The sequence below is a fragment of the Loxodonta africana genome, chromosome 3 (genome assembly GCF_030014295.1).
Source record: "Loxodonta africana isolate mLoxAfr1 chromosome 3, mLoxAfr1.hap2, whole genome shotgun sequence".
NCBI lineage: Eukaryota > Metazoa > Chordata > Mammalia > Proboscidea > Elephantidae > Loxodonta > Loxodonta africana.
The window spans coordinates 51,138,604-51,152,747 of NC_087344.1; the positions used below are offsets into that span (position 1 = coordinate 51,138,604).

The window sequence follows — 14,144 nt, forward strand, 5'->3', positions numbered from 1 at the left end:
AATGCTTCAGAGCTTTTGTCTTTGAAATAACAAGTGACATTTCCCCCCAAGCCCTTACTTTACATGTCACCTTTAGTTTGCTTAAGACCACAGCAATTTGTTTCAGTATCCCCAAACCCACTGCCGTTGCGTTGATTCCGACTCACAGCCACCCTATAGGACAGAATAGAATTGCCCCATATGGTTTCCAAGGAGTGCCTGGTAGATTTGAACTGCTGAACTCTTGGTTAGCAGCTGTAGCTCTTAACCACTATGCTACTAGGGTTCCCAAAATATCCAGGTGTCAGCAAATATTGGAATATCAAAATTTTTGTTAAAATTGCAGAATCTATTTTTCAAAGGAAATCTTAAGCACAAGGAATCCCAAGACTCTATTAATCTGATAGTGGTTGAGGTACTCCAATGTAAGTGGACAGCTTGGCATTCCCTTATCTGACGTAAGGGGTTATGGGAACATGGTGTTAAAAGCTTTGCTCAGGTGGCTTTAATGATATCACTTACATAATCATGAGGTTAGAGAGGTGGAACAGAGGACTGTCTTAATTGTGATCCAACTCCAGGGTAACTTAATGTGATTTACTTAGAAGGTACCAGTCCTCAGAATAAGGAGTGTGCATCTAAGAACAAGTGGCATTAACTATTCTGAACACTTTCCTAGTAGAACAGACACTACTTCACAGAGGATCTGACCACAGAAATGAGTCTTCTCTAGGAACTGTTCTTGTGTTAATCAGCAGCGTGGAGACACTGGAGGAGGTCGTCCGTGAGTTAGTTCTCTCTACCCTTGTATCGTATCCCTCAGGAATCATGGCTAAGGGTCTACTCATGATCTGTTGTCCACACGTAGTCTTGTGATTTTCTGTTTAAACCCTTCTCTGGCAAAAGCCTCCTAGCTCAACTAGAAAACTTAACATAATGGTCTAGTTAAAATGCTACTATTTCCAAAAATGATTTAATTTGTGAAATGCCAAACAGACCCTCATGTTCTTGCTCCTAGCTTGGAACTCATAAGTACTGTGAAACGTTTAGAAAAAGCAAAAGCAAAAAAAAATATATAACAGACTTCATACACACACACGCGCGCGCGTGCGCGCGCATATATAAACCCACCCATTGCCGTCGCCCCCACGTGTCTGTCAGTTTGTCGTACTGTGGGGGCTTGTGTGTTGCTGTGATGCTGGAACATCAAACACCAGCAGGGTCACCCATGGCGGACAGGTTTCAGCTGAGCTTCCAGACTAAGACAGACTAGGAAGAAGGACCCAGTGATTTACTTCTGCAAAGAATTAGCCAGTTAAAACCTTATGAATAGCAGCTGAACACTGTCTGGTATAGTGCCGGAAGATGAGCCCTTTAGGTTGGAAGGCACTCAAAATACAACTGGAATTCCTTGAGTTGCAATACTGAAAGATTTTACGGGGAAAATATTAAATAACGCAGGAAACATGAAAAGAGACGGAAGGAACACACAGAGTCACTATACCGAAAAGAAATGATCGACGTTCAACCATTTCAGGAGGTAGCATATGATCAGGAACTGAAGGTACTGAAAGAAGTGCAAGTTGCACTGAAGACATTGGCAAAAAACAAGGCACCAGGAAATGATGGAATATCAATTGAGATGTTTCAACAAAGAGATGCAACACTAGAAGTGCTCGCTCATCTACGCCAAGAAATTTGGAAGACAGCACCTGGCCAAGTGACTGGAAGAGATTCACATTTATGCCTAGTCCCAAAAAAGGAGATCCAGCTGAATGTGGAAATTATCAAATGATATCATTAATATCACACACAAGTAAAATTTTGCTGAAGATCATTCAAAAGTGGCTGCAGCAGTACACTGACAAAGAACTGCCAGAAATTCAAGATGGATTCAGAAGAGGACATGGAACCAGGGATATCACTGCTGATGTGAGATGGATCCTGGCTGAAAGCAGAGAACACAGAAAGATGTTTATCTGTGTTTTATTGACTATGCAAAGGCATTTGACTGTATGGATCATAACAAATTATGAATAACATTTTAAAGAATGGGAACTTCAGAACACTTAACTGTGCTCATAAGGAACCTGTACACAGATCGTTCGAACAGAGCAAGGGGATACTGCATGGTTTAAAGTCAAGAAAGGTGTGCGTCAGGGTGAATCCTTTCACTGTACCTATTCAATCTGTATGCTGAGCGAATAATTAGAGAACCTAGACTATCTGAAGAAGAATGGGGCATCAGGATTGGAGTGAGACTTATTAATAACCTGATTATGCAAACGACACATCCCTGCTTGCTGAAAGTGAAGAGGACTTGAAGCACTTACTGATGAAGATCAAAGACCACAGCCTTCAGTATGGATTATACCTCAGAGCTGGACCAATAAGCAACAACATGATAAATGGAGAAAAGACTGAAGTTGTCAAGGATTTTATTTTACTTGGATCCACAATCAACAGCCATGGAAGCATCAGTCAAGAAATCAAAGGACGCATTGCACTGGGCAAATCTGCTGCAAAAGACCTCTTTAAGGCAAAGATATCACCTTAAGGGCTAAGGTGCGCCTGACCCAAGCCATGGTGTTTTCGATCAACTCATATGCTTATGAAAGCTGAACAATGAATAAGGAAGACTGAAGAAGAATTGATGCCTTTGAATTGCAGTGTTGGCAAGGAATATTGAACATACCACAGACTGCCAAAAGAACAAACAAATCTGTCTCGGAAGAACAACCAGAATGCTCCTTAGAGGCAAGGGTGGCAAGACTGCGTCTCACGTATTTTGGACATGTTATCAGGAGGGACCCATCCCTGGAGGAGGACATCATGCTTGGTAGGGAGTCAGCAGGAAAGAAGACGACCTTCAAAGAGATGGACTGACACAGTGGCTGCAACTATGGGCTCAAGCATAACAAGGCTTGTTTGAGGATGGCACAGGACCAGGCAGTGCTTCGTTCTGTTGTATACAGGGTCGTTATGAGTTGGAATCGACTTGACGGCACCTAACAACAACACTGCCATTGAGTCAATTCTGACGCATAGTGACCATATGGGACAGCACAGAACTGCCCCACAGGGTTTCCAAGGAACAGCTAGTGGGTTCAAACTGGTGACTTTTTGGTTATCAGCCGATGCTCTTAACCACTGTGCCATCAGGGCATGCATGGGCACGCACGCGCGTACACACACACGCAGAGACTTCAGTCAAGTAGTAATTTAAATCTTCCAGATTAAAATCTGGATTTGAAATCATGGAGATCCCGGCTTTTAAAAACAAGTGTACAAAGTGAAGCAGCATAGCAAGTGTCTCCAAAAGGGCCATATATGGAAATAAAAAAAAATAAAATTTTAAATGCAAACTGATGAGCTCTATAAAAAATTTTCAAGTACACGTGCTCTGAGTCAGCAATTCCATTTCTAGTGATTAATTCTAATAAGATAACTGAGCAAATACAAAAAGAAACAGATACAAGGATGCTCATTTGCAGTGTTTAAATAAATCAAGGAATATCCACACAGAATGATATTACGTGATCATCACAAATGATGCGGTGCTGTATTTATTGTCTTGAAACAGTGTCCGTTATTAAGTGAATAACAGCTTGCTAGTTGATGGGCAGTATGGTAAGGCACTGTTTACACATAGTAATTCACTTAAGCCTTAACTCCGACAAGGCAGGCATTATTATAATCCCCATTTCATGGATGAGAAAACTGAGGCACAAGGTGATTAATTTCCCCAAGGTCACACATCCAACTGGTGGCAGAGAAGGAACATGAATTTGGGCAAATTAAGCCCACTTAAAAGTAATCTATTTTTTCTGCACATGTTCCTACACAAAGAAGAAAGTCTGGAAGGTCAATAACAGCTGATCTCGCTGAATGGTTAACATTAGAAGGGATTCTGGTTTCCTTCTTCATAAAAAATTTTTCTGTATTGGCTGAACTTTGCAAAAAGTGATACTTGCTCATTGTGACTGGGGAAAAACAAAGCTATTCCAGTTTTCAAAAATGAGAAATATGAATTGAACACAACTCCCTCTTCCTGCTCCTCCCCCTGAAATTCCTCCACCTGATGAAGGTCTGTGTGAGAGGCTGTATGTAGGACAGATACTCAATTCCTTACTTGAAATTCCAAAATCTTCAGAGCTCTAAAAACCTAGTTTTTTCAAAACACATTTAGTGAAAAAACCTAACTTGAAATGATGTGAGTCTATGTACAGTCTTTATTTAATCCACTCATTGATTATTCATTTAATCTAATACTGTGAATATCTGTATGTTTTGCTGTACAATATTAGTAAGTTCGATTACAGGGTGCTGTCCCAGACTACCAGAGGTATTATAAAAGAATATGCATTGTATTCACATTCTAAAACCTGAAAAATTCTGAATTCCAAGTCAGAATTAGCACCAAGGGTTTTACCATGAGGAACTATGGTTAAGGGTGTAGGCTGTAGAGCCAGTCACTGGGGTCAGGTCCCAGCCTTGCCACTTAACTAACTGTGAAACTCAAGACCAGTTGTCAAACCTCTCTCTGCTTCTGTTTCCTTACTATAAACTGGGACAACAATAGCATCTGCCCCATAGGGCAATGGTGAAGATTAGATGAGTTAAATCAGGCAATGCATTTAGAACAGTGCCTGGTGTTATTATTATTGGTAAGGCAAACTTACATGGAAGCTAATACCAGATCAATTAGCCACTGATATCTGACAGTACTGCTATCTACGTGGAATGAAGTTTATGAGGACAGAATTGAACCGGTGGACATATTTAACACTAGTATATGGTTAAAGTGTTCCTGGCAGAGTGACTATTTAGTTAGAGAAAGTATAAGAGGAAACAACGATAGCAATAAAATTACAACAGTAGGCGGCATGAAAGGGAAGTTACTCCAAGTCCCAGGATCGTAAATAAAATACATTGCATGTGATAAGGAAACAAAATGCAATGGTTAATTACTGGACAGAGGAAGGCCAGGGGAACCCCTGAGACTATCGTCCTAAGATATCCTTTGAACTTGAACTGAAATCACTCCTGGTGGTCACCTTTCATCCAAACAATAAACAATACCACCCCTGAATGCTGTGCTCCCTTAAATAATCAACTAACTCAGTAACTCAGTGCCATCGAGTTGATTCTGACTCATAGCGACCCTATAGGACAGAGTAGAACTGCCCCATAGAGTTTCCAAGGAGCGCCTGGCAGATTCAAACTGCCGACCCTTTGGTTAGCACCCGTAGCACTTAACCACTACGCCACCAGGGTTTCCAAAATAATCAACTATGTGAGACCAAATGGTCAACATTTACCCTAAAACAATGATTAGAAGCTAAGGAGGGGCAGGAAAGCTAGATTAATGGAAACAGAACAAAAAGAATGGAAATAATGAGAATGTTGACACATTGTGAAAAATGTAACCAAGTCATGGAACAAGTTGTATAAAAATTGTTAAATGGTGGAAACCTAATTTGCTGTATAAACTTAAAACACACATGCACACGCACACACGTACACAAGCAATGGTTAACACAGGAAGATAAGTTTTGGTCTGGTCCTACTTGTTTTTACTATGTGTTTCCTGTACCATCTTTTGAAATAAACTGACCAATACTTTACGAGGAAAGGCAAACCAGTATTTACCAGTCCCGGGTTTAAAGAGATTGCAAGTGTAGTATAAGAATACAAACCTCTCAAGGGGAAAAACTAATCACAGAGTTAAGAAAAGTATTGGTAAAACATAAGGACCCATAAAATCAAAAAAGAGGAAAGACTATGAACAAACACATTCAGAATATTCCCCAATTTGAACATCTCATGTGATTTTAATCCTAAACTCACAAAAATACTAAAGAAACCAGATGCAGGACAGTCAGTGACAGCAACAGGACAGAGGGAGCCTGACATATACAGCAATAATTTCCAAATCTCTAGTACCTCCACACTTCAGACCTGTGCTGTCCAACACAGTCACCATTAGCCACATGTAGTCAGTGGCTACTGAATTGGACAGCACAGATATAGAACATTTCCATCATCACAGAAAGTCCTCTGGGACAGCACTGCCTTAGACAAAGGATTTTAACTTTATAAGCTGCATGCCTAGGTTTGGGGGCTATGGGAAACGTGGTAGGGATGGATGGGTAACTTGATTGAGCTTAGGAGAAATTATAATTACTAATGCTTTAACTACTGCTCCAGAGCCCTGGTAAGCACAGTAGTTCAGCACTCGGCTGCTAACTGAAAGGTCAGCAATTCGAGCCCACCAGCTGCATGGGAGAAAGTTATGGCAGTCTGTTTCCATAAGGATTACAGCCTTGGAAACCGTAAGGGGCAGCTCTGCTCTGTCCTACAGGGTCACTATGGATTCGACTTGATGGCAACAGGTATGGTTTTGGTTGTAACTATTGCTACTAATAATAATAACTAATATTTACTAAATCCTAGGCACCTTTTGAAGTGTTTCACATTCACAAACTAGCTCCTAGTAAATTCTCATTTTACAGAAGAGAAAATTGTCATTTAAATAACTTGTCCAAAGTCATAGAACTGATAAATGGCAGTACCAGGGTTCCAGTTCATTTAGTCTAGCTTCAAAACTCATTCATTTAACCACTACACTATGCTGCTATTTATGCATACAGATACATTGCCACAAAAATTTCAAACACCTTATAAACATCTGAGTGTTTCAAAACTGAAGAAGCTCTTTTCTAAATCTAATTAATTTGGTACACCATAGGCCTAGACTAGATGGAGAGAGAAGTAAATTAAACAAAACGCTATTCTTAGGATCTTCTTTTTCTCCATAAGGCTCTGGGTCATACTCAGCCTCTGACACAGGACCCTTTTAACTGTTCTCTGGACTCCCTAAGGAAAGGTAAGCTGACAGTACTAAACCCATACAAGAGATCCTTAAGAATTATCTTAGGTAAGGGCTTTCCCGAAAAATGCCTCAATTATTGCCACCTTTCAGAAAGCCAAAATCTTTCCCTTTACTCTTTATTCCGAGGAGTAGGGGATCCTCCCCACCCAGCATTTCCAAGGCCTGTTTTATGTTACACACAGTGGCAGCTTTAATTTCCGCATCCTACTCAAACATTTCTCCAGCTGAGTAAGGTCACACTAAAAGTTAAATCAATTGTGCTTCCCCACTTCAATTTGTAAGTAAAGTGTGAAAAAAAGTGCCATACGAGAATGCATGGAAGGGGGTGGATTCAACAGACAGCCTGTATACAATTGGTTCAGCTATCAGATATAAAAGATACTGGCTCATCAAACTTTATATGATGTTCGGATATTTATTGCAAACTGGATCTTTTTAAATTTTTTCTACTTAATATTGCGAAGGCTTTGTAAAGAGCCCCTTAATTTTGTCATTTCTACAAATCTATTTCATATCCTGAATTAATTTAAAGCAGAGGATCTTTAACCCTTCTCTCAACTGTCTTAGTGCAAGATTCACAAATGAGACGAGTTAAATTTATGATGAAGTTACGAGGGCACTGGGTTTAGAGACTGCAGGGGTCAATAAACTTAGATTATTTCTATACCTATAAAATTAAACATTCCCTTTAGCCAAGTGGAGTCCTGGAATGCAAACATTTGGTACAGTGAATTATTCAATATTGCCCTTCTAGCCATAGTCTTTGTAATTTCCACCAAATGACTGGGTGGGGTATGCAAATGAGGTGCTTGTGGCCCACCAAGGGGATTGGATAGCTTGCAAGCAATGTAAATAAGGTACATGGCACCCTTGTGGTGCCCACCTTGCAGGGGTGGGACCATGCAAATAAGGTGTATGGAACTCTAATGATGGGATTGTCAGTTCTGCCATCTTGCTAGTCTTAAAATGAGAGGTGGGAAGGGAGGATCTCACCACCACCAAGACAGAAGAGCCAGGACTGGAGCATGACCTTTGGACCCAGGATCCCTGTGCTAAGAATCTCCCAGACCTGAGAGAGGGAGCTATAACACAGAAGAGAGTGAGAAACAGCAGCGCAGCAATAGCCAGAGTGAGAAGCAGTGGCAGCAGAACCAGAAGATCGGCAGGAGACAGTTCGGAGAGAGCTGAGTGCCTTGAGGCTGAGGCTTCCTGGTGGAGCAGCATGCCCACAAGCACTTACTGGGAGAAGCTAAACAGCTTTGTAACACTTGCTCTGAGGCTGAGGTGCTGAGGGCCAGAGAGAGAGACCTGCCTGCTAACACGGCTGAGAAGAGACTGTCTTGAAGAACTATATCCTGAGTATTTCCTGATCCTGAACTATAACCTGTTACTTCCCTAATAAACCCCATAATTGTGAGTATGGTCTGTAAGTTCTGTGTGTCTACTGCAACAAATTATCCAATATTTATTACTTATTAAGAAGTGTCCAATACTTACCAGGACGTTTCTTGGTCTGCTTCAAAATAATGAGGCCACTGGGCCTCTGAATGCAGTCTAAGTATCACTACAGCACAGGGTGGAGGGAGAAGAAAGGATGTCACCTCTATCAGGTTCTCATCAAGCACCACAGGCAGCAAAGGGGCTGATCTTGAGCCTGAGTGGGCATGTTACACGACTCTGTTCCCCCAGAGCCAATGATTATTCTCATAGGCTTCCTTCCCCAAACATACCAATGGCTTCCTAATGGCACAGCAGATATGATCAATGCAATAAATTTAAAAACAAGGTATAAGCCAAAAAGGCAGCTGTGGGAAACTGGGTAATCAGATAAGTGCCCTATGCAACAGAACTAACATTCCCTAAAATTGCTAATTGGTTCAGATGTTTCCCAAGGTTTCTATGAAATTAGATGAAAACTTCACATGCCAAAGACAGCAGAAGAGTTACAAGGCACTGCTGTTTACTTTTGCAAAGAAACTGATAAAACAGTGAAGCAATACCAGATTCTGGTTTGGTTTCTTTCCCACTTTCCCACAATTGTAGTCTCTCTTCCACAGAACTCAGGACTAGAGGAGCAACTCAACTGTTTGATAACAGATAAACAAGCACCTGTTTTGATTGGGGACGCCTGCACTTTATGCACGACTGAAAAAAAAAAAGTATTTTTACATCTCCATATATGATCATTATTTATTAATATTATTAGTTAATTATTAAAGTGTTATAAAATAATAGTTACCATTTGAGTGCCTATTAAGTGCTAACCACTGAATGCTAGGCATTTTATAAGTATTACCTCATTTAATCATTATAATCTTACAATATAGGTATTATTATGAATCCTACTTTACAGACAAATAATAAAAATAGTAGTAGCTAACACATAATGCTTACCATGGGCCAGACACTGTTCTATGTTCCTCCTGAAAACTAGGGTAAAAAAATACAAATTCCCTGTTCTAGACCACTGAGAAGTCCAATCTAAAGTGTTACTGCAAGAAAAGAGTTAATCTCCTGTCTCTGGAGCTTCAGGTTTAGATAAGAACATGGATTTCACTTTTGTTCACTCAAGTGTAAAAAAAAAAGATGTTTCAAGGCATCCAGGAGGAGCAATCTGGGTCTCACAGTGCCTTTGGTCCCATCCATTCCCTGATGTGCTAAGTACTTCACAGCTGGCTCCGAGTACAGGAGGCCAAGGTGACAACAGGCAAATGCCACAAGATAAGAGGCAGGTTTATAATCCCACCACTCTCTCACTTTCACTTACAGTCCCCACAAATAGAATTGTTACCCAAGTGTCACATTTTCCAGGCAGCACACTAGACACAACTAAAGTGTTTTAAAGTTCTTTTAAATAAAATAATCAAACAATGTAGACCTTTTCAAAGAAAAAGTAAGAGCCCTTCTCTGGAAAATGGCTATTTTCAGTTTGCTATTGTCGAAACATAGTTTTCAAAAAAAAGTAAAAACATGTCTTTTATACACACAGAGCATGAACATGAATTAGGATACATTTAATTCATCAAAGACCTGAACATAAAATCTAAAACGATAAAAATCATGCAAGAAAAAATAGGGACAATGCTAGGAGCCCTAATACATGGCATAAACAGAACACAAAACATAACTAACAATGTACAAACACCAGAAGAGAAACAGGTAACTGGGAGCTCCTAAAAATCAAATGCTTACACTCATCAAAAGACTTCACCAAAAGAGTAAAAAGGCAACCTACAGACTGGGAAAGGATTTTTGTCTATGACATATTTGATCTGGATCTAATCTCCAAAATCTACAAGATACTACAAATCTTCAACAACAAAAAGACAAATAACCCAATTAAAAAATGGACAAAGGATATGAACAGACACTTCACCAAAGAAGACATTCAGGTGGCTAACAGATACATGAGGAAATGCTATCATTAGCCATTATCGAAACGCAAATCAAAACTACAATAAGATAACATCTCACCCGAACAAGGCTAGAGTTAATATAAAAAAAACACAAAATAATAAATGCAGGGTACGTTGTGGAGAGACTGCAACACTTATACACTGCTGGTGGGAATGTAAAATGGTACAACCCCTTTAGAAATCCATTTGGCGCTTCCTTAAAAAGCTAGAAATAAAGTACCATACCATCTAGCAATCCCACTCCTTGGAATATATCCTAGAGAAATAAGAGCTGTCACACGAATAGACATATGCACACCCATGTTCACTGTAGCACTGTCCACGATAACAAAAAGATGGAAACAACCTAGGTGCCCATCAATGGACAAATGAATAAACAAATTATGGTATATTCACACAATGTAATACTACGAAACAACGAAGAACAATGAATCCGCTAAACATCTCATAACATGGTTGAATCTGGAAGGTATTACACTGAGTGAAATTAGTCAGTCACAAAAGGGCAAATATTGTATGAGACCACTATTATAAGAACTCAAGAAAAGGTTTAAACACAGAAGAAAACATTCTTTGATGGTTACGAGGGTCTAGATAATAGACTAGAATTATCTTAGATGAAGGGAAGGACAACACACACAATACAGGGGATGTCAGCACAACTGGACTAAACCAAAAGCTAAGAAGTTTCCTGAACACAACCAAACACTTTGAGGGTCAGAGTAGCAGGGGCAGGGGTCTTGGGACATCTAGGTCAATTGGCATAGCAAAGTTTATTAAGAAAATGTCTGCATCCCACTCTGGTGAGTGGTGTCTGGGGTCGTAAAAGCTAGCAAGCAGCTATCTAAGATGCATCAATTGGTCCCAACTCAGCTGGAGCAAAGGAGAATGAAGAACACCAAAGACACAGGAAAATATTAGCCCAAGGGTTTTACAAAAAGGGCCACATAAACCAGAGACTCCATCAGCCTGAGACCAGAAGAACTAGATGGTGCCCAGCTACCACCACTGACTGTCCTGACAAGGAACACAACAGAGAGTCCTTGATGGAGCAGGAGAAAAGTGAGGTGCAGAGCTCAAATTAACATAGAAAGACCAGATTTCATAGCCTGAGGCTGGAGGAACCTCAAAAGACATGGTCCCGGGTCTCTCTGTTAGCCCAGAACTAAAACCATTCCCGAAGCCAACTCTTCAGATAAAGATTAGACTGGATTATAAGACATAAAATGATACTCATGAAGAATATGCCTCTTAGTTCAAGTAGATACATGAGACTAAATTGGCAGCTCCTGTCTAGAGTTGGGATGAGAAGGCAGAAAGGGACAGGAGCTGGTTAAATGGGCACAAGAAATCTGGGGTGGAAAGGAGGAGTATGCTGTCACATTATAGGGATAGCAACTAGGGTCACACAACAATGTATTAATTTTTTTTATGAGAAACTAACCGGAGCTGTAAACTTTCACCCAAAGCACAATAAAATAGGGATGTATTTAATTCATTAATGAGGGAGTAAGCATGAAATAAAGCTGGTTCAAAGGAGAATTTGAGAAGTAGAGGCACACTAAAATAGGTTTGCTAAATTAAAGACAAAACTGGTTAATCTACGGAATAACAGAACAGTAACCTTTGGGGTTAATCTCTTCTACTTGAGAGAAATCACATGCTCTTTTTACAGACAAAAATCTACAAGTTAACATGCAGCTCCATAAAGCCTAAGCTCTAATCAGTAGTAAACAGTGAGTTAAAAAAAAGGTACATGCCCCTAGAGCAGCCACTATGCAGCTGGAGGACTTGTTAAAACAGATTGCTGGGCCTCGCCTCAGAGTTTCTGATTCAGTAGTAGTGGGGTGGGGCCCGAGAGGCTGCATCTTTAACAAGTTCCCAGGTGATGCTGATGGTCTGGGACCTCAACTTTGATGACCATGTCCTAGGGAATAACCCTTAAGTGGGCCTGTTAGACCACGCTCCCATATATCGCTGAGAGGGCATTTTGTCACCCTTCTGCCTAATCTCCAAGTTTTAGGTGATTTTTCTTAACCCTGAATCTGTCTAGACTTTTTTCTGTGCATACATGCTACATGAGTATATGGAACTCTTCAACAGTAGAGTTAGTTTACCTTGGAAAATGCTTTGACTACTTTAAAATGTTCCATATCCAGCCATTTCCCTGGCCATTCTCTCCTATAGGTCACTGGACCTATACTCTGCAAGGTAAATAGAAGGGAAAATATTTTTTTTTTCTTCCAACTACTGGTTTTTAGGCAAATTACTTTAAGACTTATTTAGAGAGACATACGTGACTTGTTCAAAGTTATTCATGACTCTGAAAGCAGAAAAGTCTAGATTAGGAATTAAAGATTATTAAGAGACAAAATCTGAAAACAAGAAAACCATGAAAAAGAGCATGAAAAATTTAACCTTGGTATCTGACTAGCATGATAATGAATCCAGAAGAAATGCACTGTGCAAAATCTCCACTTAGCTCATCTAATTCCAGAATGTTTTCGTGTGTGATTTGCATTTTAAAGGGAGCATGGTCTAAATTGCTTTTTAACTGGGGTGTCAAAAAATTTTCCCTAGATACTTTCAAATTATTTTATTTTACCATAATGATGCCAAACAGGACAGTAAAGAATGAATAATGGTACTGAGGTTGCTGGTCACACTCCCCATCTCATATTAACAACTCTTCACATCTGCTCACTTTCTCAGGGTCAGGCCAATAAAAGGCATTCCCCTGCAGCTCCAGAGGCAGTACACTAAGTCCTTCCCAGACAAAACTGGCCTTGAGGGCAAAAGAAGACCAGATAGACCAGATTAACCAACAACCTTACCTCACAGTTTCTTTTGTGTGGGTATTTTTTTTTTTTTTTTGAGGAAACTTGAGTCAGTGTGTGTAAGAGGGGGTGAGAGGAATGAATTTTGCTGAGAGAACCAAAACTGGGTCTTGGGAAGCTCTGACCAAGTCTTGGCTCAGTGCAGCTGACACTGTGGTAGTGTGTGAAGTGACTGACCTTGATAGCAAGAGTTTAGAGGTCAGGAGGAGGAATAATTTAGAGAAGAATTTCCCAGAACACCATGTTAGCATCAGAATCAGAAAACCTAGAGTGCATAAGAGGACAGGCTGGCACTTACAACTTAGGAGGTAATGGACCCCTTCAAGAAAAACTAGTGGAGTTACAAGATTTTATAGGCAATACTTCGCAATGGGAACAAGAAAAGCATATTTCAAGGTTTTGTGGTTTGTGGAGAGGGGGAACAAAAGAAAAATTGAGTAAAACACTTCAAAATCCATGAGTATAAAGCGTTTATTGTCTGTCTTGGACTGTGAACACCGTGAAGACAAATAACTACTCAGAATGGTCTTCAAAATAAGAGCTCAAGGACCACGGAGTTTCTACCTGGAACATTTATCAGTTTCTCTTCTGATAATAAAAATATTTCCAACTTACCATCAATGTGGCCAATAATAAAATGCTTAAAGAAAGTAAAGGAGGGGTCAAATACAACGTTACTCTTTAGCAAAGCCAGTACCAAACCAAACTCTTTGCTGTGGAATCAATCCTGACTCATAGCAACACTATAGGACAGAGTAGAACTGCCCCATAGGGTTTCCAAGGCTGTAATCTTTACAAGAGCAGACTGCCACAGCTTTCTCCTGTGGACAGGCTGATGGGTTTGAACCACTGACCTGATTAGCAGCTGAGCTCTTAACTGTTTGTGCCACCAGGGCTCCTTAAAGTTACCATTGGAAAAAAAAAACAAACCTAGTGCCGCCAGGTTGATTACGACTCATAGCGACCCTATAAGGACAGAGTAGAACTGCCCCATAAGGTTTTCAAGGAGCAGCTGGT

The 14,144-nt window shown here is 40.2% G+C and overlaps 1 protein-coding gene across 3 annotated transcripts in view; it reads right to left on the reverse strand.

The window, feature by feature from the left end:
• Positions 1-14,144, reverse strand: part of FBXO42 (F-box protein 42) — a 120,381-nt gene that overhangs the window by 13,098 nt on the left and 93,139 nt on the right. The gene's annotated exons all lie outside the window — the stretch shown is intronic.